Raw genomic sequence first — 23,790 nt, forward strand, 5'->3', positions numbered from 1 at the left:
TTGTGCATGCTGTGGGGGTAGTCTGCCTCCTCTCTGCACCAGAAGCTCCGAAGAAATCTCCCGAGGGTCGACGGAATCTTCCCCCTGCAACCGCAGGCACCAAAAAGCTGCATTACCGGTCCCTTGGGTCTCCTCTCAGCACGACGAGCGAGGTCCCTCGAATCCAGCGACTCTGTCCAAGTGACCCCCACAGTCCAGTGACTCTTCAGTCCAAGTTTGGTGGAGGTAAGTCCTTGCCTCACCTCGCTGGGCTGCATTGCTGGGAACCGCGACTTTTGCAGCTACTCCGGCCCCTGTGCACTTCCGGCGGAAATCCTTTGTGCACAGCCAAGCCTGGGTCCACGGCAGTCTAACCTGCATTGCACGACTTTCTAAGTTGGTCTCCGGCGATGTGGGACTCCTTTGTGCGACTTCGGGTGAGCACCGTTTCACGCATCCTCGTAGTGCCTGTTTCTGGCACTTCTCCGGGTGCTACCTGCTGCTAAGAGGGCTCCTTGTCTTGCTCGACGTCCCCTCTCTCTCCTGGTCCAATTTGCGACCTCCTGGTCCCTCCAGGGCCACAGCAGCGTCCAAAAACGCTAACCGCACGATTTGCAGCTAGCAAGGCTTGTTGGCGTTCTTTCTGCACGACTCTCCACGTCGAGAGGGATCCGTCCACCAAAGGGGAAGTCTCTAGCCCTTTTCGTTCCTGCAGAAACCTCAGCTTCTTCTGGCCAGTAGAAGCTTCTTTGCACCCGCAGCTGGCATTTCCTGGGCATATGCCCATCTCCGACTTGCTTGTGACTTTTGGACTTGGTCCCCTTGTTCCACAGGTATCCTAGATTGGAAATCCACAGTTGTTGCATTGCTGGTTTGTGTCTTTCCTGCATTATTCCTCTAACACGACTTCTTTGTCCTTAGGGGAACTTTAGTGCACTTTGCTCTCACTTTTCAGGGTCTTGGGGAGGGTTATTTTTCTAACTCTCACTATTTTCTAATAGTCCCAGCGACCCTCTACAAGGTCTCATAGGTTTGGGGTCCATTCGTGGTTCGCATTCCACTTTTGGAGTATATGGTTTGTGTTGCCCCTATCCCTATGTTTCCCCATTGCATCCTATTGTAACTATACATTGTTTGCACTGTTTTCTAAGACTATACTGCATATTTTTGCTATTGTGTATATATATCTTGTGTATATTTCCTATCCTCTCACTGAGGGTACACTCTGAGATACTTTGGCATATTGTCATAAAAATAAAGTACCTTTATTTTTAGTATAACTGTGTATTGTGTTTTCTTATGATATTGTGCATATGACACTAAGTGGTACTGTAGTAGCTTCACACGTCTCCTAGTTCAGCCTAAGCTGCTCTGCTAAGCTACCATTATCTATCAGTCTAAGCTGCTAGACACCCTATACACTAATAAGGGATAACTGGGCCTGGTGCAAGGTGCAAGTACCCCTTGGTACTCACTACAAGCCAGTCCAGCCTCCTACACTGGGGCCCAGGAAGGACCAGGATTTCGCCACTTGGAGGAGGTCACAGAGGGGGTGCTAAGCAACTCAGAGAGCCCCCGCAGAAGCAGGCAGCACCCGCAGAAGTACCAGAGCAGGCACTTAGAAGATCTGAGGACAGCGGTCGACTCAGAGCCCCAAATGAGGGTCCCACGACGTCGTATTTCTACTCAGCGAGTTGGGCAATGCAGGACGGAGTGTTGGGGACCCAGTCTAGGCTGTGCACAAAGGAATCCTTGGAAAACTTCACAGAAGCCGGAGCAGCAGCAGATCACGCAGTACACAGGATTACTGTCTGGCGTGGGGAGCCAAGGACTTACCTCCACCAAATTTGGACAGAAGGGCCACTGGACTGTGGGAGATACTTGGGCCCAGCTCCTGTGTTCCAGGGACCACGCTCGTCAGGATGAGAGGGGACCCATAGGACCGGTGATGCAGTATTTTGGTGCCTGCGTTAGCAGGGGGAAGATTCCTTCGACCCACAGGAGATTTCTTCTTGGCTTCCAGTGCAGGGTGAAGGCAGACAGCCCTCAGAACATGAACCACCAGGAAACAGTCGAGAAAGCCGGCAGGATGAGGTGCTACAATGTTGCTGGTAGTCGTCTTGCTACTTTGTTGCGATTTTGCAGGCGTCCTGGAGCAGTCAGCGGTCGATCCTTGGCAGAAGTCAAAGAGGGAAGTGCAGAGGAACTCTGGTGAGCTCTTGCATTCTTTATCTGAGGAATAGCCCAGAGGAGAGACCCTAAATAGCCAGAAAATGAGGTTTGGCTACTGAGAAAGGAGGCTTGGCTACTGAAAGAGGTAAGCACCTATCAGGAGAGGTCTCTGACGTCACTTGTTGGCACTGGCCACTCAGAGCAGTCCATTGTGCCCCAACACCTCTGAATCCAAGATGGCAGAGGTCTGGGACACACTGGAGGAGCTCTGAGCACCTCCCCTGGGGAGGTACTGGTCAGGGGAGTAGTCACTCCCCTTTCCTTTTCCAGTTTCCCACCAGAACAGGGCTGGGGGATCCCTGAACCGATGTAGACTGGCTTATGCAGAGATGGGCACCATCTTTGCTCATCAAAGCATTTCCAGAGGCTGGGGGAGGCTAATCCTCCACAGCCCTTCACACCTATTTCCAAAGGGAGAGGGTGTCACACCCTCTCTCAGAGGAAATCCTTTGTTCTGCCTTCCTGGGACTGGGCTGCCCAGACCCCAGGGGGGCAGAAACCGGTCTGAGGGGTTGGCAGCAGCAGCAGCTGCAGTGGAAACCACAGAAAGGCAGTTTGGCAGTACCCGGGTCCTGTGCTAGAGACCCGGGGATGCATGGAATTGTCCCCTCAATACCAAAATTGTATTGGGATGACAATTCCATGATCCTAGACATGTTACATGCCCATGTTCGGGCTTACCATTGTGATGCTACACATAGGTAGTGACCTATGTGTAGTGCACGCTTGTAATGGTGTCCCCGCACTCACAAAGTCTGGGGAATTTGCCCTGAACAATGTGAGGGCACCTTGGCTAGTGCCAGAGTGCCCACACACTAAGTAACTTTGCACCTAACCTTCACCCAGTGAGGGTTAGACATATAGGTGACTTATACGTTACTTATGTGCAGTGATAAATGGCTGTGAAATAACGTGGACGTTATTTCACTCAGGCTGCAGTGGCAGTCCTGTGTAAGAATTGTCTGAGCTCCCTATGGGTGGCAAAAGAAATGCTGCAGCCCATAGGGATCTCCTGGAACCCCAATACCCTGGGTACCTAGGTACCATATACAAGGGACTTATAAGGGTGTTCCAGTGTGCCAATGAGAATTGGTAAAATTAGTCACTAGCCTGCAGGGACAATTTTAAAAGCAGAGAGAGCATAAACACTGAGGTTCTGGTTAGCAGATCCTCAGTGGTACAGTTAGGCACCACACAGGGAACACATATAGGCCACAAACCTATGAGCACTGGGGTCCTGGCTAGCAGGATCCCAGTGACACATATCACACACACTGACAACATGGGGTTTTCACTATGATCACTGGGCCCTGGCTAGCAGGATCCCAGTGAGACAGTAAAAACAGCCTGTCATATACTCACAAACAGGCCAAAAGTGGGGGTAACAAGGCTAGAAAGAGGCTACCTTCCTACAACTTATTTTCTAAATAATAATAAATCTGTCTGTCTATAATGCACCTGGTGCTCATGTAAAGTGCATCATCTATGTGCAGTTAAAAATTCAAATGTGCATGAGCATCCTTTGCCAAACAGTACGTGCGTTTCCACTATCGCAATATAACGGTAATCCATGGCCAAAGCTGCTGCTTCTCTGCTCAGAATGATTGAGGAAACTGATTTAAAATTTCCCATTCATTTAATTCCTAGATCTAGAGCTGGTGCAGCTTTCCACTCGTTTGTACTCTCCTAAGTACATCCGGTAGTACCGCCAATGAGGGTCTGCCATGCGTAGTTGTGTAGATAGTTCCCCAGGTGTTGAACTCCTCTGATGGAGGCGCCATTCCAAGGGACGTCACATAGTCAAAATTCTGCTTGTCTGGCAGGTGCTACAAGCGATCCAGAAGACAGTTTTGTCGCTAGGTACTTTGTCCATAATAGCGTTTATAGTCTGTGGCGCCTAGGTAGAGTACATTACAGTAATCAGGCCTTGAAGTGATCAGAGCCTGAACCACAGTTTCCCTGGCAGCTGCTGGCAGGCATTGTATGATGCAATCATGCATGCCTGAACCACGCATCCCTTAAGAATGTGGTCTCAAAAATGACTTAGTTTTTACCATGCATGCCTTAACATTGAATTTTGTTGTAAAAGCATGTTTGCTAAAGGAACATGTGTGGTCAATTGTCCCCCACCCTGCCCCCCTTACACCTGATACCATATTCTACAATCCAGCCCACCCCAGCCCCTAAAACTGACCCTTCTGCCATTGAGCCCTACACCCTCCTAAGCCCTAAAAGCAACCCAGCCCTTAAAATTACCCCTCCCCAGCCCTAAACCTAAAAAACCTACCCCTCCCTGTCCTAAAAACTACCCTAACCCCCCTGAACCCTAAAACCTACCCCCAGTGCTTGAAATGGAAAAAATAAAGTGCTGGTACTCTGTGCCAGAGTACCTGCTTGTTTCTGAGAAGTGCCGGTACTCTCCAATTAAAAGTATTACGTTTTTCCTGAGATGTGCCGGTACTCACCCTCTCAAAATAAAAAAGTGCCGGTACTCAGTACCGGACAGTACCGGCCCATTTAAAGCACTGCCTACCCCCATCCTAAAAACTATCCCATGCCCCCACCGCAGCCCTGAAATCTAAAACCGACCCTGCCATGTCCTTAAAACTACCCCGACACCCTGCCATGAACCCTAAAACCTACCCCACCCTGTCCTAAAAACTACCCCGAACCCCTGCCCTAGACCCTAAAACATACACCAACCTGTTCTAAAGGCCCCCCGACCCACCCCCACCCAGAACCCTAAAACCTACCCCACCCTGTCCTAAAAACTACCCCGATCCCTGCCCTAAAACCTACTCCACCCTATCCTAAAAACTACCTCAACCCCACCCTGAATCCTAAAACCTGCCCGCCCTGTCCTAAAAACTACCACAAAAGCCCACCCCACCCTGAATCCTAAAACCTACCTGCCCTGTCCTAAAAACTACCCCGGCCTCCCTCCACCCTGAGCCCTAACACCAACCCCTTTAACAAAAAAAACTGCCCTGACCCCTCCCCCCCAAACCTGCCCTTCCCCCAAGCCCTCCGACCCCACCTTGTCCGTAAAAATTACCCCCCAAACCTACAACCTGCCCCAGGCCTACTTACCCTCCAGCACGTTCCTCTCCAGGCTGTTCCCGCTGTGTGCCTGAACCACGTATATGCATGGTGCCTTATCCACGCATTTGCATGGTTCAGTCACATGCGTGGGTCGGGTAAGTGTGGTAACGATTGCGTGGTTAAGGTCTGCATGTCTCTGGCCGTGTAGGAAAGGCTGTTTCCCACCGCCAGGAAACCTATGATTTTCCGTAACATTTTTAGGATGCTAAAGCAGGTGCCTGCCAGGCTGGAAATCTGTTTTTCAAAGTTAAGGTTGGCATCAAACTAGCTGAGGTAACTAGATGCTGAGGGTTTTCACTGATTGCTTTGGAACCAGCACTGATCCTGGAGCATCTGCCCACCAAGCCGAGACCCAGATTGAGGGCTGATTCCCTATCACCACTACTTCAGTTTTCTCTGCATTCAATTTGAGGCACCTCTGTTCCATCCACCTGGCCAAGCTAGCCAGGCACTATCTAAGGCGCTTGGTGGATGAACCCTGGTCCTGGCGCGCACTACTTCTCTGGAACTAGATGATGGGCAATAATAGATCCCATATTAAATCATCACAGAATCACAGCGTGGAATATTGATTGTAGATCGCACTGCATACATTCCCAATACAGGCAGTGGTCCAAGGCGGCAACCACAGGCAATATTAGCTCTCACGTTGAATCACAGCAGGCAATATTATTTGCATATTGCAGTAAATGTAAACCCCAACACAGGCAGAGGTCAGGGCTTTACTGGACACAGTGGAATTCACAACAGGGCCACCATTCAGTGGTCTCTGCAAACCACTGGGCTTTGCCTGAGTAACCCTGAGGTAGGCGAGGGATCGCTTCGGGTGCAGGCACTAGAGCACGCTCCACCGGGATTCTGACAGTTTCCAAGCATCTGGCAATGTTGTGGAAGAGGCAGAAGCATCACAAACGGGTGTGGGCGTGGCACTTATGGGTTGCGGTGCTCTGGAGTAGGTGTGTTGTGGGCAAGGGGTCCGATGGGGCCCCTGACAGAATGAACTTCATGGTGTTGGTTGCTTCTTCTGGGGTGATGACCGGCCAGCATTGGTTCTTTGGATAAGAATGAGAGGTGTTTGACTAGGTCTGTCTCTGCAGATGTCTGATGGAAATTCCTCTGATGTCACTTCTTGTGCAGATGGATGAAGGGAAATGAGTGTTCTTGCTTGGCTCCTTTTGACAGTTTTAGCAGAAAACTGAACGTTCACTGTGGCCTGTCATCTGTTTCCAGCTTTGTATGCATCCCAGGCATCGCTGCTTGAGGTATCCCTTGTGTGAGTAGAAAGCGAGCGCCAGGCCATGACCTCCGCAGTTGTCCATTTGAGTAGGTACCTCAACCACAACAGTATGTTGGGATGTTGCTTTCTATGCAGATGGATACATTTGTGAATGAAATCTATAAAAGAATGTGTACATTAATAAAATGCTGTTCACAAAAACGGGACAGAGACAAAGCACATGACAGCATCCTAAAAATGCTTTTGTGTTTGAGTGTTTGGATTTTGCCTGGTCACTGCAGACGTGGCACTTGGAGTCTTATGAGTAACCTTCTCCAGCCGAGATCCTCGCACAGTTCATGGAAGCCTTGTTCAATGTGTGTGGCCAGCACATTGCCTCCCGCACTATCTAAAAAAACTCATTGCCACCTCTTAACAAAGGCTCCAAGAACAGAATTCTAGGAAATAAGTTGCTGTCTCAAGTCCCCTCATATAATAAAGTTGTCCACTCTCAAAAAAGCCCTTTGTTGCCAAAGCCCGGAGGCTTTTGGACCCACTACCAGTATTGACATATTGACCCTGTAATGTCGTGTTATACTGGTGATGGTGAGTAGGTACCTCAACCGCAACAGTATGTCGGGGGCATCCGCTGTCTTCGAGGCCATCTCTGTGTGCCTTTTAACTAGTATAAAAGCTAGGTCAATACATTTCAACACATATTTGTTTTTGCATGTACGTGCAAGAACTCCTGATATGCACTCTGGAGGGGTGGGGGTCATGGAGTCCAGGGAGCCCATCCCATGATCTCTGTTAACAGTGATAGCGCCTTTGCCTCAAATCACCCTGTGACAGGGCAGATCCACGCTATGTGGTAAAATTCCACCATAAGGCACAGGCAAAGGGGAGAATTGGGGCGGATTCCAGGGAAAATGTGGTGTAAATGCAGAGGTGTGAGATACTTCTGGTGTAGGTAGTGGAACTGACTGTATTTTAGGCAGGGGTTCCTGGAGACCTTACAGACATATCCCACTGTTGTGGACCATTGTTTGTCTGGGATGTCTTGATCCTCATTGCCGGCCCATTTCTCTTTCTGTGCAGGAATGTTCATAGTGCTGGAGTCTGTGATCGCTCATCTGTCATTCCCAAGTGCTAATAGTTCCTTCAAGGGAGGGTGAGCCTCTGGTTCAGTTCAACCGGGTCCCCATAGCATACCTATTGTGTTAACCAGTACATTACAAGTCAGAATTCACCCCCAATCTATATCGTATTGTTCTCTAAGTTCCTAGAAGTCTTGTGTGTACAGGTCTCCCAGGTAGCCCAACTTGCTTCAGTCCGCAGGCCAACCTTATGATGTTCCATTAGGGTGTGAAGATCCGAGAGTGTCCACAGGGGTAGAGCAAGTGAGTACATCATATGAGCATGCTTAAGTTGGATGTATGTCCGCCAGTAGAACTTGGCTGTTTTGGCCTTGCGGCCAATGCAGGAGTGGTCCAGGGGCCCGTCCACTATAAGGCAGCCCTTAAGGTACGGAAAAGGACTGACCGCTAAGAGGTGGGGGATCCGGCAGATTGTGTGTCGCCCACTGCAATATGGCTGCAGCGCAGTAGAGTTCGAAGTTGGAGGCACCCAGTCCCCCCGGTCCCCCGGAGTATATAGTTTGTGCTGTCTTCTGCTCTGATCCCCAAATCAGACTGATGAGGGTAGAATTAAGGTTTTGATAGAGGCATTTTGGTAACTGGAATAGCAGTGCTGAAAAATGGTATAATAGCTTGAGTAATACTAGCTGTTTCGCTATTGTCATTCTGCCCATGAGAGAGAGAGGGGCAATGATCCCCAGAATGTCGAGGAGTTGTGCGTGCCAGCCAGCACTCCACCAGGTACCCTTGTACTAGATCTGCCTGAGATTGATATGTATATAGCCTCAAATATCAGAATATGTTGCACTACCATCCCAGAGCCAGGAGATGCAGCCCAGCTCTCTTGTGTAAGACTACGCAACGAGAACAAGCAGGATTTAGTCCAATTCAGTTTTAAGCCCGGCATGGTTCTGAAATCTTCAAGCTTTTCCTTTGTCTGTGGGAATGTTCCTTGGAGTTCATGGAGGTGCACCAGGCAAACATCTGCATCCAGCAAAATAGCCTCCTAGGTGCCACCGCTTAGTTTCCCCCCACTGTGGACCCTGTAAACGCAGGGCAGATATGATCGGTAATGATAGAAATCCTTGCCTGGTGCCTTGGTGTATACTGAACACGTCAGAAATCTCACCTCATGTATGGACCTGAGCTACTGGGTTGGTATATAATACGCCTATCTAAAGTAGTATTTCTGGGTCAAAGCCCATTTTCTCTAGCACTGCAGTCTGTTAGGGCCATCCTAAGGTGTCAAAAGCCTTCTCTATATCAAGAGATGAGGCTGTAGGGAACAGACCTGTGCACTCAGATTCTTCCATGTTTGGAAGAGATGCAGTAGGTTTAAGAAAGTATTCCTTTTTGGTATGAAGGCGTTTTGATCGGTGTGTACCAACATGGGAAGCAGTGGCAATAATCTTTTAGCTATAACCTTCCCCCAAAATTTTGCAGTCTGTTTGAGGAGAGTAGTCTGTAAGAACGCACCTCTAAAGGGTCTCCGCCAGGTCTGGGGTGGACGGTGATCAATGCTATGCACATAGTCGCTAGTAGGGTGCCCAATTGCCTCACCTGGTCCTACAGTTGTAAGAGTTTTGGGTTGAGTGTAGCTACCTAGAACGTTGCAGTGGGTCAAGCTGTGGTACATGGATGCCATCTGAGTAATCTTGTAGGGGAGGATGGTCCCCGCATGTCCCTTTGGTGTAGCACTCTACAGTAATCCCAAAGGATTTATTATTGTTGTCTTGTGCGTTCAGTAGTACCTCTGTTGGGGACTTCACAGTCACTAGGGGGATTCAGAGAGCAGTGCATTTGACCGTGATCTGGCCTGGCTTGAAAGGCCTGTGCAGTCTTCCCTGCTGTATTGCCATGTAGTGGGGAGATGACCTTTTCAAATGTGGTGTTGTGGACTGCATTGAAGTCCCTGTTCCAAATACTTGGCACTTGTAGGTCCTGGACTAATGTAGGGGGGAGATTGATCAGTGTGAGAGGAGGCCACTTTTTGCATGGTTAGCCCCCACTTTTTGCCTGATGTTGATGTGCCCTAGAAGTTGTAGTGCCCAGGGCCCCTGCTAACCAGGTTCCCTGGACCAGAGCTCTTTCCCTAAATCTGTTGTGATGCTTGGCACAATTGCATACCCTCTTGCATATCACTGTAAGACCCTAGTAAATGGAAACCCCAGTACCCAGGGCTAGGGATAGTATGAGTAGGCCCATGAGGGCAGCAGCACTGATTGTGCCACCCTTTAGGGCCCTGCACCCAGATGCACGCAGCATTGCCAGTACAGGCTGAGTGTACTGGGGCAAACCTAAAAAGGCAAACTCAACATGACACACTCCCTGTGTGCCCTATCCACCCTACACTGCATATGATATGGGTAAGTCACCCCCCTCTGGTAGGCCTTACAGCCCTAAGGCAGGGTGCACCATACTATCTGTGAGGGCATAATTGTATGAGCAAAAAGCCCCTGCTGTGTCCTTGCCAAACATGGGACATAGTGAGTGAACAGAGCAGCCATTGTTAAGTGCATGTACTGGACACTGGTCAAACACAAGTTCCCCAGCTACATGATGGCCACTCTGCACCCTGGGTTGTTTGGTATCAAACAGCTCAGGATGATACTTCAAACTGGTACCATTATTGGATTTAACCCAAAAAGTACCCAGGAGTCACCTTTGAGGTGCCCCCTGCAAAAGCTAATCTAACTGGCATAGATGCAGACTGGTTCCATCCAGCCTGCCACTTCCAGACAGCCAATATAGAAACCTGGGGGAGAGCCATGGCTCTCTAGTTTGTAAAACAATGCCCTTCCTGTGTGAAGGAGCTAACACCCCCTCCCTCAGGAATGTGCACTTTCCTGGCATTGAGCTTCAAAGGGCTACTGCCCTTGAAACCCGACCCTCCTGGCCTGCTGCTAGCAGGAGATGGCCTCCCCCTAGGAAACCTCCACTTTTGGCAGGAGCAAAGGTGGGAAACCACACAAAGGGTAGAAGGAGTGGACTCCTAGGGGCTTGCAGGCAAAGAGGACCCCCCATTTCATTTTCCTCCATGTTGGATGGCAGGAAAATATCCAATGAGGTTTAGGGAAGTGACCCTTCCCACAGGACACTACCAGGTTCCCCCTAAAACACCCACTAAATTCAATATTTAGTGGGCTCCCCTAGACCAAGAACTTAGATTCATCTGGAACAAAAGAAGACAGCGCCAAAGAACCCGACAGCACGAGAACAGAGGATCTGCTGCAGCAGAAGATGCTCCAAGACCCCTGCTTGCTGCACCAGAGTACTGACAATCGCCGCTGTGGAGGAGCTGACCACTGGACCAACCTCAAAAGACCCAGATGACCTCTAGGCTTCTCAAATAGCCCAAGAACTCCCTCCTGAGTAGAGGCACCACTCAGGAAACCAAAGGCACTGCAAAGAACCAGCAAACCGGTGAGGGTCACTTCACCGATCGGGTGAAATCTTGGTAAGTGAAAGTCACAGTCAGACCTCACGATACACCAACGACAGCCCAGACGAGACCTGCAAGTGTGCCAACTTTGGTGGCACAGCGCCCTGCCTTGGCCGAGTTGTGCAAATACCCCAGGTACTGGTTGTTGGAAAATGGGTTATTGGTAAGGGCAGGTAGGTACCTACACTTAGCAATAGGCCACTAACTTCCACTAAGGTCCAGTTAGGTCTCAGTAAATTAAACCCAGCTCAACCCTTGGTAGTTTGGCAAAGAGCGTCATGGCTTAACTTAGGAGACAGAGTGTAAAGCATTCAAATATCACAAAACAGTAATCAAATAAAACACAGGAAACAGTTTAAAAATCCACAACCAATTTATAAAAATAGATTATATTTTTATCTTTAAAATGACACCAAAACGAATAAAATCGGATACGGGGAACTGGAGATATGAATTTTTTAAAGAATTTATTTTTTTAGCGCCTAGAAACAAAAAGCGCCAATCGGGTCATCTGGTTGCACCTCGACCGGGGCAAAGTCAAAGTTTAAGGCCGACTGCGATGGAGCCCTGCTCGGCTACCGGCAGCGGGAGGCCTCGGTTAAAAGTTTACCTTCACACTTAGGGGGTCATTCTGAGTTTGGCTGGCGGCGGGCGCCGCCAGCCAAACGGGAACCGCCAGAATACCGCTGCGTGGTCAAAAGACCGCCGCGGTTATTCTGAGTTTCCCGCTGGGCGGGCGGGCGACTGCCAGAAGGCCGCCCGCCCGCCCAGCGGGAAACCCCTTCCCACGAGGAAGCCGGCTCCGAATGGAGCCGGCGGAGTGGGAAGGGTGCGACGGGTGCAGTTGCACCCGTCGCGATTTTCAGTGTCTGCTATGCAGACACTGAAAATCTTAGTGGGGCCCTGTTAGGGGGCCCCTGCAGTGCCCATGCCATTGGCATGGGCACTGCAGGGGCCCCCAGGGGCCCCACGACACCCGTTACCGCCAGCCAGGTTCTGGTGGTCAAAACCGCCAGAACCAGGCTGGCGGTAAGCGGGTCGGAATCCCCATGGCGGCGCTGCCTGCAGCGCCGCCATGGAGGATTCCCCAGGGCAGCGGAAAACCGGCGGGACACCACCGGTTTTCCGTTTCTGACCGCGGCTGTACCGCCGCGGTCAGAATGCCCATGGGAGCACCGCCAGCCTGTTGGCGGTGCTCCTGCGGTCGTTGGCCCTGGCGGTCCATGACCGCCAGGGTCAGAATGACCCCCTTAGACTTTCTTCAGCGGGACGAACCTGCCAGTCCAATCCGACCTCCTGGAGCCCTTCTCCGGATATGTGATGCTGGAATCCTCGGTGGAGATTTTTACCTTCAGACTTAGTCGTTTTTTCGAGGTGAAAATCCTGCGACCAGGGTAAACCTGGATCTTGATCCGACGTCCATTGGGCCCTCCTCGGATACGCTGGCTGGGAGGTCCCTGTCAACTTTTTACCTTCGGACTTAGAGGGTCATTCTGACCACGGGAGCACCGCCAACAGGCTTTCGGTGCTCCAACGAGCATTCTGACCGCGGCGGTTCAGCCGCGGTCAGAAGCGGAAAGTCAGCGGTCTCCCGCTGACTTTCCGCTGCTCGTGGGAATCCTGCATGGCTGCGGAGCGCACTCCGCAGCCATGAGGATTCTGACCCCCCCTACCACCATCCTGTTCATGGCGGGAAAGCCGCCATGAACAGGATGGCGGTAGGGGGGGTCGCGGGGCCAATGGCATGGGCACGGCAGGGGCCCCCGTAAGAGGGCCCCGCAAAGTATTTCAGTGTCTGCCTTGCAGACACTGAAATACGCGACGGGTGCCACTGCACCCGTCGCACCTTCCCACTCCGCCGGCTCGATTACGAGCCCGCATCCTCGTGGGAAGGTCGTTTTCCCTTGGGCTGGCGGGCGGTTTTTCAGCAACCGCCCGCCAGCCCAGGGGAAAACTTGTAATACCCGCCGCTGTCTTTTGACCGCGGCGCGGTATTTTGGAGGGCGGCATCCTGGCGGGCGGCCTCCGCCGCCCGCCAGGGTCATAATGAGGCCCTTAGTCTCTTTTTCAGAGATTTTCTTTATCGGGACGAACTAGCAAATCAGGCCGGGTCGCGGTTGAGGCAAGCCGGCTAGAGTTGCCGCGGCGGGTCGGTCCCTCTATGGAGCTTTTTTACAAAAGTTGTCCAAACTTCTGGGGCTTCTCCCAGATGTCCTTTTAAGGTTCTTTTGGGGTCCACAGCTCACCCCAAGGGTCCAGAAGTTCTGAGATGGTCCTTGGGGGGTGCAGACTACAACTCCCAGAATGCACCTGGCGCAAACTCCTTTTTGGCCACTGGACAGTGGTCAGCTGGTCGCTTTCTACAGGAGATGGTGCAGGGGACTCTGGTTAGCAAAGTTAGGGGGCCTGTGCAATCAGCCCTGTTTTCTCACACTGGTCAGTGCACGTCGGACAACCCCAAAAACGTCTCACCCAGACCTGCAACTGGACCAGGAGGAATCCCCAGTCGAGGGACTTCAGTGACACCCTGGACCTCCCACCAGAGTGCCCACGATGTCCTGCAGGACCCACAGAAGAAGACTTACCTCCAGCTCTAGAGGTTCCCTTTAGCACAGCATCCAAGTCCTTTAAATCGCCCTCCACCCGGCCTCCCTGCGCCTTACATCACGGGATCTGCTGTGTTACCCAGGTCCCCAACCCCTTGCGACCTCCACAGCCCAAGGTGACCCCAAGGCGCCATCTTTAAATTTGCAAACCATCTCCTTTTCCAAGTGGCCCCTCCACGTGGCCATGTGCCTGTGCCAAGATGGTTTCCAATGCTGCTCCCGCCGGAACCAGGAGTCACCCTAGGCTGGCCCAGTGTGCCCACCAACTACTTCAACCACCCTGCAAAAGACGCAACTGGTAACGTAACTGTATGATTTTTAATGCATTTCTAAAGGTGACTGCGTAGTGTGGCTTTTGGTGCGTGATTACGCACAGAAAGACTAACTTTATTAAAACTTCGAAAAGTTATATCTCTAAAAGTACTCAGGGGGTTATTCTAACTTTGGAGGAGTGTTAATCCGTCCCAAAAGTGACGGTAAAGTGACGGATATACCACCAGCCGTATTACGAGTTCCATAGGATATAATGGACTTGTAATACGGCTGGTGGTAAATCCGTCACTTTTCCGTCACTTTTGGGACGGATTAACACCTCCTCCAAAGTTAGAATAACCCCCTTAATGTCTATTAAAGATCTTGGTCTTAAGAGTTATATAAAAGTCTGAAGTATTTTTTTAAATTCTGGTCATGAGATATTCATTGAGTGTGTGTGATGCATGCTTGGATTTGTGAGTACAACAAATGCTTAGCACATCTCCTGGATTAGCCTAACTGCTCGGAAAGCTACCTTAAAAATTGGAGCATTAGGTGGTCTAAATTGTACCTCTGGAAACCAAAGTGTGGTTTTCTGGACCCCCTGCACAGTGTGCCTAGTTTTGCCTCCTACAATCAGGAATTGTGGTTGGTTGCAATTGGGCGCTTATATCATGATCAGGGTGATTAGTGCCCCATCCAGTCACCTCTCCCACCATATATCATCCTTTGGGGTCTCTCAGTGTGCGGGCTATCACCAGGGGCACCATAGGGGCCAACCAGATGTTCACCTTCCTGGCATAAGCCTCCAGGAGCACCATCTCCCCTTCCCAGGAACTCTGCAACATCCTGGCTGACTACTTCCACAACAAGGTATCTACCATCTACAGCAACTTCAAACCCCATCCCACCAACCTCTGCAGCCTCTGCACACCAACTGATGCCACCCACAACCATCCACTCACCACATGGAAACCACTCACCAGACACCACAGCCATCATGAACTCCATCCACTGTGGAGCACCCATGGACCCCTGCTCCACCACTTCTTCAATCATGGGAGCAAGAAAATCAGTTGTGCACCTCAATAGTCAATGCATCCATCACCACAGCCACCTTTCCAGATCAATGAAAACAAGCATAGGTCAGACTCCTCCTCAAGAAACCCTCCACCGACCCCAGTGATCTTAAGAACTATCACCACCCTATCTCTCTGCTCCCCTTCCCCACCTAAGTCCCCGAGAAGGCCATCAACTACCAACTCACCAAACAACTGGAGAGCAACTATCTGCTGGACACCTCCCAAACAGGCTTGCATGCCAACCACAGCACCGAGACTGCCCTGATCACTGCCACTGACGACATCAGGTCCTTCCTTAACCATGGAACTGATCCCCCTTGACCTCTCAGCAGTGTTCAACACTGTATCACACCAGACCCTCATCCAAATATTTTGCCACATCGGGATACAGGGAGACATCCGTAAATGGATTGCATCCTTCCTCACAGGACGAGCCCAAAAGATCTGCCTGCCACCCTTCGCTCCAGAGCCTAAGGACATCATTTACGGCATTCATCAAAGGCTCATCCCTTCAACCCCACCCTGTTCAACACGTACATTACACCCCCAGATGACATCATCAAAGCCCATGGCCTTAACATCATATCCTCTAAGTGCATCCTCTCGTTCTCAGAAGACCCGCTACCACTAGGACCAACTTCCACAGCCGCAGGACCAACATCACTGACTGGATGAAGACCTGAAGCTCAACACGGACAAGTTGGAAGTGTTTATTTTTGGGAACACCTCACTGTGTAATGACACCTGATAGCCCTCAGAACTCGGACCCACACCGACAGATCACACCCGCAACCTCAGAATCATACTGGACAGCAAACTCCCCTTAAAATGAAGGATCATCGCAGTCTCTTTGGCCTGCTTCCACACCCTTCACATGCCTAAAAGATCTTCAGAATGTCCCTGTCAACAACAGGAAAGCCGTCACTCAAGCCCTAGTCACCAGCTGGATGGCCTACATCAGTGTCCTCTATGCAGGACTCACCTCCCAACTCCTGAAGAGACTCCAGACGATACTGAACTCAGCCCCCAGACTCCCTCTGAACCTACCCAAACAGACCCAATTCACCCCCACCTCAGTAACCTTCAGTGGCTCCACATCCAGAATTCAAGATGTTGACACATGCCTACAAGGCCCTCTGTGATCAAGGACCAGCATACATCAACCACTGTCTGAACTTTGAGCAACCCTCTAGACACCTGCGCTCCGCCTCCCTCGCTACGATATCCACATCCTATGAAGAAACAGTGTTGCCAGGTCCTGGAACAATCTCCCCCTACACCTCCGAACACCATTCTCTCTCCCTGAATTCAGAAAAGAACTCAAGACTTGGCTCTTTGGGTGATTCCAGCAAGAACACAGTGCTTAGATATCCCTGGAAATCTGAGTTGACTGATTGATAGGCCAAATGAGTTTGCCCCTAGTTGGCCCCTCACTGTCTTTGCAGTTTAAGGAGTTCCCTAGCTGTCAGATTTGTTTCCTTCTTCAAAAGTACGAATACATTAAGTAACTGCATCCATGCTTGGCCATTGCCCAGATATTTCAAGTCACCATGTATTATGTGGGCGTAAATGTAGTGTGACGCATCAGCATGTCATTGCCTAGGTTGATCTTCTGCCCTCCTCCAGGCTCGTAATTCTACAGGCTGTGAACTCAGCCTTTCCCTGACCTGTGTGTATAGAGTAATGCAATATGTCCACGAACAAAAACATAAAACAATGATCCTTACTCCCAGTCTCTGGTTGTGTCTCAAATGTGGCCATGACCAAAGGAAAACTAAAAAGGAAATCAGACAAGAGGAACATGTTCGATCTGGATCCAGAAGATTACAGTCTTTTGGGTTGCCAAAGGAAGAGATGTGCAATCCGTAATTTAATGGTGGTGCCCATTTTTCATCTCCCTACGCCCCAGCTGTGACCAGGAGGAATATGGCCTTCTCAAAATGCGCCCTGAGAGGCCCCTCCACTCCAAAACAGGACACAGTTTGTGGTGTCATGTAACTTGGTCAGACATAATTGGTATTAATTACCAGCCCTGTACATAATTCCGCCAAAATGAGGTCCAAATTATAGATCATCGCTGGGTCGGGTGGTGGAAGGGGACCTACGGAAGGCCATTGTTTGACTGTGGCACAATTCAATCTCTGCCACAACCATGGCACGTTCTTGCTGCACCTGCTTGCTGGAGGGCTTGCTCCTGGGTAACCAGTGCCTGTGCCGTTGTGATCTGGAAGGTTTCCAGTCTGTATCCCGTTGAACATCGTGGGGCAATGGCGACACCCCCCTTGTCTCCAGCCCGCCTCGGGCATCTGTCAATGTTGTGAAAAATAGTGTGGCTTGAGAGTCCACCAACGCAATTTGGCTGTGTACATAAGAGAATATTTGGCCGAGTTGCTTGGGCTTCTGTTTGATCAGCAAGAATGAGTACTGTAGTCTGGATACATGTTCATTGAGGCCTTGAAGATTCGTCAGGGATCCTTGGACCCAACAACTTGCAGTATGTGGCTGTGGTCCCAGTAGTTAAAGAGACACATCACCCCTCGCTGGGGTGTAACAAGTCCCTGTGGACTCGTTCCAGTGAGAAGATATGGTACGTTTAACACCAAGGACTGTATGAAATAGCCAGTCCTCGAGTAAAAGTTTCTTATTGGGGCCTTCTCTGCCTTTCGGAAGGCCCACCACTCTTGTATTGTTCAGGCGAGATTGGCCTTCGACATGCTCTGCCTTGGCGCATAGTTGTGATACCTCTATCTGGAGAGCCTTGATGTGGGACTGCATCTCCATCAGCGAAGAGTGCATTCCAGCCACCACCTATTTGTTCACATCTTTTGTCCCTGAGGATGGCTTAATCTGCTCGTAGGAGCCCCATATCAATCACTTTGAAGTCCAGTTTAGTTTCCTGAGTAGTTTTCTCATTCCCTTGTGGCCGGTATACACAAGGTAAAGACAGGAGTTGGCACCTGAGCTGATCCAATGTGAACAGGAAAGCATTGAAGTATTTGAATGCAGCTACCTTTGTGATATACTTCTAGGGGAGTTATCTTTGTTATACACTTCAGTACAGTGCAGTAACCTTTGTTACATATTTCCAGAGGAGTTCACTTTTTTATACACTTCCTGAAACTGAAGAAGCAGCAGTACATCCTGCTCCTTCTGTTTCCCCAATCTGTTTATGTTTAAATGAAGAGGTGTTTATAGCCAGTTATACTGTGTATTCACATTCTGTCATACTTACATGTCCTAATTTTAAATCTCTTTACATCCAACAGAAAACAAGCCTTGAATGCATGAAATGTTTATGAATAACAACAATGGTTCAGTAAATCAACACAAAATAGTCAGAAATAATTAGAGACTGAGGACCCTGAACATAGACTGATCGATGCTGGAAGATGTTCTGAAGGACAATTCAGTGGATGTAAGAGTCTGAGCTGTGCACCTTCACTCCCCAAGACTGAGAAATGACCTTTAGACAATTAAGGCAACAACACTGACAAACCACCTCCTGAATAAACAGGTGACTAACACCAGCTTTGATCGTGGGATCTGTATGATTTGACAACCACAGTGCTCTGATTCCTAAAAGCCCTAGGTGTATTGTAAACTCACCCTGGTTACATCACACCAACCAGAGAAAACAACTTAAGGGTAAAGGAAAGAGGAGTTTGCCTGTCTACAATACAGCGGACTGTCCTAATTTGCACCGAGCAAGAGGAGAAGGATTAATCTTTACCCACAAAGCGTTGAAAACTGTTATCCAATCTAAAGACATAATCTCTCATAAGGAAGCCTTGCTCATATTGTGAGTGTGGCAAGTATTTAGTGACCATTGTACTTTACTTTTAAATGAAAAATCAAATGTCCTAAGTACCAACAAATACAAGGAATGTGAGAATATTGCAAGTGTTTTAAAACCATGTTGGCCCATCAGGGAGCACAGTCATGTGATGTAGAAAAATATAGACCCGACCCAGAGGCACTAACCAAGAAAGAAGAATCATACACATGCAGTGAGAGCTGTAGTTTGTCATCACTAGTAAAGCAACATCAGCAAACACACACAGGAGAAAAGCCATTCGGATGCAGTGATTGTGTGAAAAGTTTTAGTCGATTATCAAACCTGCAAAGACATCAGCGAACTCACACTGGGGAGAAACCATACCATTGCAGTGAATGTGTGAAGAGCTTCAATCGGTTATCACACCTACGAATACATCAGAAAACACACACAGGGGAGAAACCATACCATTGCAGTGAATGTGTGAAGAGCTTCAATCGGTTATCACACCTACGAATACATCAGAAAACACACACAGGGGAGACACCATATCATTGTAGTGAATGTGTGAAGAGCTTCAGACGGTTATCACACCTACAAACACATCAGCGAACACACACAGGAGAGAAACCATACCATTGCAGTGAATGTGTGAATAGCTTCAATCAGTTATCACAACTACGAATACATCAGCGAACACACACAGGGGAGAAACCATACCATTGCAGTGAATGTGTGAAGAGCTTTAGCCACTTATCAACCCTACAACAACATCAGCGAACACACACAGGGGTAAAACCATATAATTGCAGTGAGTGTGGAAAGAGTTTCAGTGTGTTATCACATCTCCAACGGCATCAGCAAACACACACAGGAGAAAAGCTATTCAAATGCAGTGAATGTGTGAAAAGTTTCAGTCGATTATCAAACCTGCAAAGACATCAGCGAACACACACTGGGAAAAAACCATACCATTGCAGTGAATGTGTGAAGAGCTTCAGTCGGTTATCACACCTATGAATACATCAGCGAACACAAACAGGGGAGAAACCATACCATTGTGCTGAATGTGAGAAGAGCTTTAGTCACTTATTAACCCTACAAATACATCAGCAAACACACACCGGGGAAAAACCATACCATTGCAGTGAGTGTGGAAAGAGTTTTAGTCTGTTATCAAACCTCCAAAGACATCACCGAACACACTTGAGGAGAAACCATACCATTGCAATGAATGTGTGAAGAGCTTCAGTCGTTTGTCATACTTCGAAATACATCAGCAATCACACACAGGTGTAAAAACCATACCATTGCAATCAATGTGTGACGAGCTGCAGTTATTTTTCAGATCTCCAAAAACATTAGCAATCACACACAGTGGAAAAACTGTACCATTGCAATGAATGTGGAAGTAGTTTTAGTGATTCCCCAAATCCCAGGATTCATCAGCAAACATACAGAGAAGAAAGCCCATTCAAGTTCACTGAGTGTGTGAAGAGCCTTAGTCAATTATCAGACCTAAAACAGCATCAACGAACACACACTGGGGAAAGACCATTCAAATGCAGTGCATGTGGAAGTAATTTTAGTGAATCTTCAACATTAAGGAAATATCAGTGAATAAACACAGGGGAAAAGCCATTCGAGTGCACTAAATTTGTGAAGAGTTTTAATCGATTATCAGCTCTCCAAAGCCATCAGCAAACACACACTGGGTAAAACTAATCAAGTGCAGCAAATGTGTGAAGAGCTACAGTCGCTTAGCACACCTCCAAAGACATTATCAAACACACACAAGGGAAAAAACATACAAGTGCACTGAATGTGTGAAGAGCTGTAGTCTGTTATCTCACCTCCAAAACCATCTTCGAACACACAAAGGTTTATTCAAATTCAGTGAATAAGAGAACAGCTTTAGTCAATACCAAGCCTACATAGCCATCAGCAAATTACAGAAGATGACAACATTTTAATTTTGTGGGACATTCAAATGCCAGATGCCAAAAATGTTGATGATAGAAGCCCGACTAGTCAGAAAAGAAGAAACACCCACCTATTTGTAGAACTATAAAAGAGTCTGTTGTCAGTGATTGATTATTTCATTTCTCTATATATAAAAAAAAAAAGAAGATGCAAGCAACACAATAAGACATCAGCAGAGTGCAGAATAAAAGAAAAGAAACAGTGTTTTCCCTCTGATGAAGCAGAGCTGTAAAGAAAAACATCCAAGCACACCTGATCACGCTACCTGTAAAAGCAACACTGTGAACAGTGCTTGGACTAACAAGTGTATTTTCAGCTTTAGGTATCAGTTCTAAAACCTATAAACCCAACACACTTGAACTGATTTAACGAGCACAAACTGGAGAATACTAAGCTGGTTGTGGTGTTTGGGCGCTGTATGCAACATTGATAATTCTGTGACATCGGTCAGAGAATATTGCCCAGAAGCACAAGAAGTGAAAGACGGAAACATGAGCTGTAACTCTCAGGGTTAGTGCTTGGAGTGCACAACATTTACCTCCCAAGAGCTGACTCTGGAGAAGTGATGCTCATTTCCATCATCACATGCATCTGTAAATGCTTCCACCATAGCGTTTCTTCCCCAGTGGTGTTCAACAACTGTATCCTTGAGAGATTGGACGGATCACCACGGTCTATGTAAATTATTAATTGCTAGATTAATTGTATGTAAATACATTTTATGGGTTTTTTATTTGCAGAGAATCATTCAACCAAATCCTGACTGGATTGGCACATGTGGACCCTGCAGTGGTGCCTGTGCGGCCAGTGGCTATAGTACGGGGGAGATCTGTCAGTCCCCATCATAATCTCCCTCAGTCCTGCAACAGGAGTAGTTCAGAGGGGGAATGAGGTGAACATGAATTGCAAGATGGCCTTTGCTCCCCCTTCAGTCATGGCTACTCTAGTCACTAATACTTCCACTTCTGGGTGAGGAGCTTGCCTAAGGAATCTGGTGATCAGAGGCCTTTTCGAACAGAACCTGTTGTTCCGGAAAGCACTGTGGGCATTGTGGTGGGCACTCAAGGCCTCCTTCTACTCTATCCAAGGTTGGTCTGTCCAGATCCTGGCAGACAACTCTGCAGCATTGTGTTATGTCAATACGCTCTGAGGAATAGGGTCTCATCTCATTTGCCTGTAAGCTTTGACACTGGTCTTTGGCACACCTCCAAGGGATTTGGATGACTACCGACCACCTAGCAAAGTGTCCCTGAATATCAAAGCCAACAGCCTCAGCTGGCGTTATCTTCCCGATCATGAGTGGTGTATGCTATGGATATTAGCCCAGGGCATCTTTACCCGGTGGGGTACTCCTCCGACAGACTTGTTTGCCTTTTCTGTAAATGCTCAATTCCAGCAGTTCTGTGCCCTCCAGTGCCCATTCATGGGATCATTGGGAGACATGTTTCAGTTGAGGTGGAACTTTGAACTACGCTACACTTTTCCTTTGATTTCTTGAGTTCTGCAGAAGTTACACCAAGACCGGTCACATGTCATTCTCATTGCCCCATAGTGACCAAGGAGAGTGTGGTATGAAGACCCTCAGCGCTTCTCTACAGGCCCCCTTCGGAAGCTGCCTTGCAAATTACACCTTCTTTCCCAGTCAAAGGGAATGATGCTGTATCCTAGTTTCCAAGGCCTTCTCCTTCATGCCTAGAGACTGAGCGTGGAAATCTGAACTCCATGCAGCTGCCCCGAAGGTGGTAGACATCGTCTTGTTAGCATGGCGACCCGAAAGCAAGTCCATCAAAACAAGAGCTGACTTACCTGCTGTAACAATATTTCTGAGGTATACTCCATCTACCTGCAGATTCCTCATTGACCTCCCCACATCCCCATTTGATGGATGTGTTATAGGGATAGTTAATAAGAGCTTTGAAGTTTCCGGATCCAGAATGGTGCCTGGGATTATTCTACAGGTGACGAATCTCCAGGCAGATAAGAGTATCCACCAAAAAGTTATTTACCACAGGTAGGAAACTTTTACCTTCCTACCCTCATGCCTTCCTGTCTGCGTGACATGGTGGGAGTTCACTGAGAATCATCTTCTCCACCTGGGCTGAGGACAGTAGGGATGTCTGATTAATTAAATGGTTGATTGATAAGAAATCTGTCCCTAACTTTCAGTGCGGACGTGCAGAACAAGGAGCTGCATATAGTTGCTCTGACACCGAATTGTGTAATTTTAAGGCGCCAGATAAAGGGGAAACAGAATTTCATTTTGCAAGCTGTGTTTGTCAATGTATTGTTGTCCTTAAAATGAAAATAACCATCTTTAAAAAAAAAAAAACTAATGTAAGAAGCTGTAAATACGTTATAACTTTCCTCCTAATATCATATGACCCAGGTGTTCTGTAATAATTGGCCAAAGGTATGAAACATACTGAAACTAGAGAGGAATTGTCTAAGTATGTGAGTTTTAGCTCATAAATTGACATCAGTAGCCTAACAATTCATGTCATCCATATGTTGAAGGAAGCTGCTGGTGCATACTTCTGCAAGTTTGATTCAGCCACTGGTGTTCTAAACTATGGATTCCATTAATTTAGTATTTAAACAATAGATGTATGTTATACTTCTGGTGCAGCGATTCCTTGTTTCTCGAGTACTGTTTATGAATTGATTAGCTAATGTTAATATGCATTTTTGTAATTTGTGTATTCTTCTGTACTATTGATGTATCGTTTCATTAATGCATATTAATTCTCCAATAAATCTTGATTGATTCATTCACTCACTTTCTCTCGACTCTTCGGTGATTTTCTTATTGATGAAGAGAGAATACTGAAATATATGCCTGGGACTGTGATTCCTAATACTGTTGTCCAGGGAACCGGAGGGAGGGGTCTGTCAAGCTGTCGCATAGATTCTCATTATTCTAATGAGACTACTGGATTTTGAGTGGCAGAATTGCCCACGGCGTGGTAGACTGAGTCTGACCCACTG

The 23,790-nt window shown here is 48.3% G+C and overlaps 1 pseudogene; it reads left to right on the forward strand.

Annotated features, from left to right (window-relative positions):
- The window catches only part of LOC138276089 (zinc finger protein 436-like), a 35,197-nt pseudogene extending 11,721 nt beyond the window's left edge, over nucleotides 1–23,476 (forward strand).
- Nucleotides 23,477–23,790: the final 314 nt, after the last annotated feature.

This window comes from Pleurodeles waltl, unplaced genomic scaffold, assembly GCF_031143425.1.
Source record: "Pleurodeles waltl isolate 20211129_DDA unplaced genomic scaffold, aPleWal1.hap1.20221129 scaffold_37, whole genome shotgun sequence".
Classification (NCBI taxonomy): Eukaryota; Metazoa; Chordata; class Amphibia; order Caudata; family Salamandridae; genus Pleurodeles; species Pleurodeles waltl.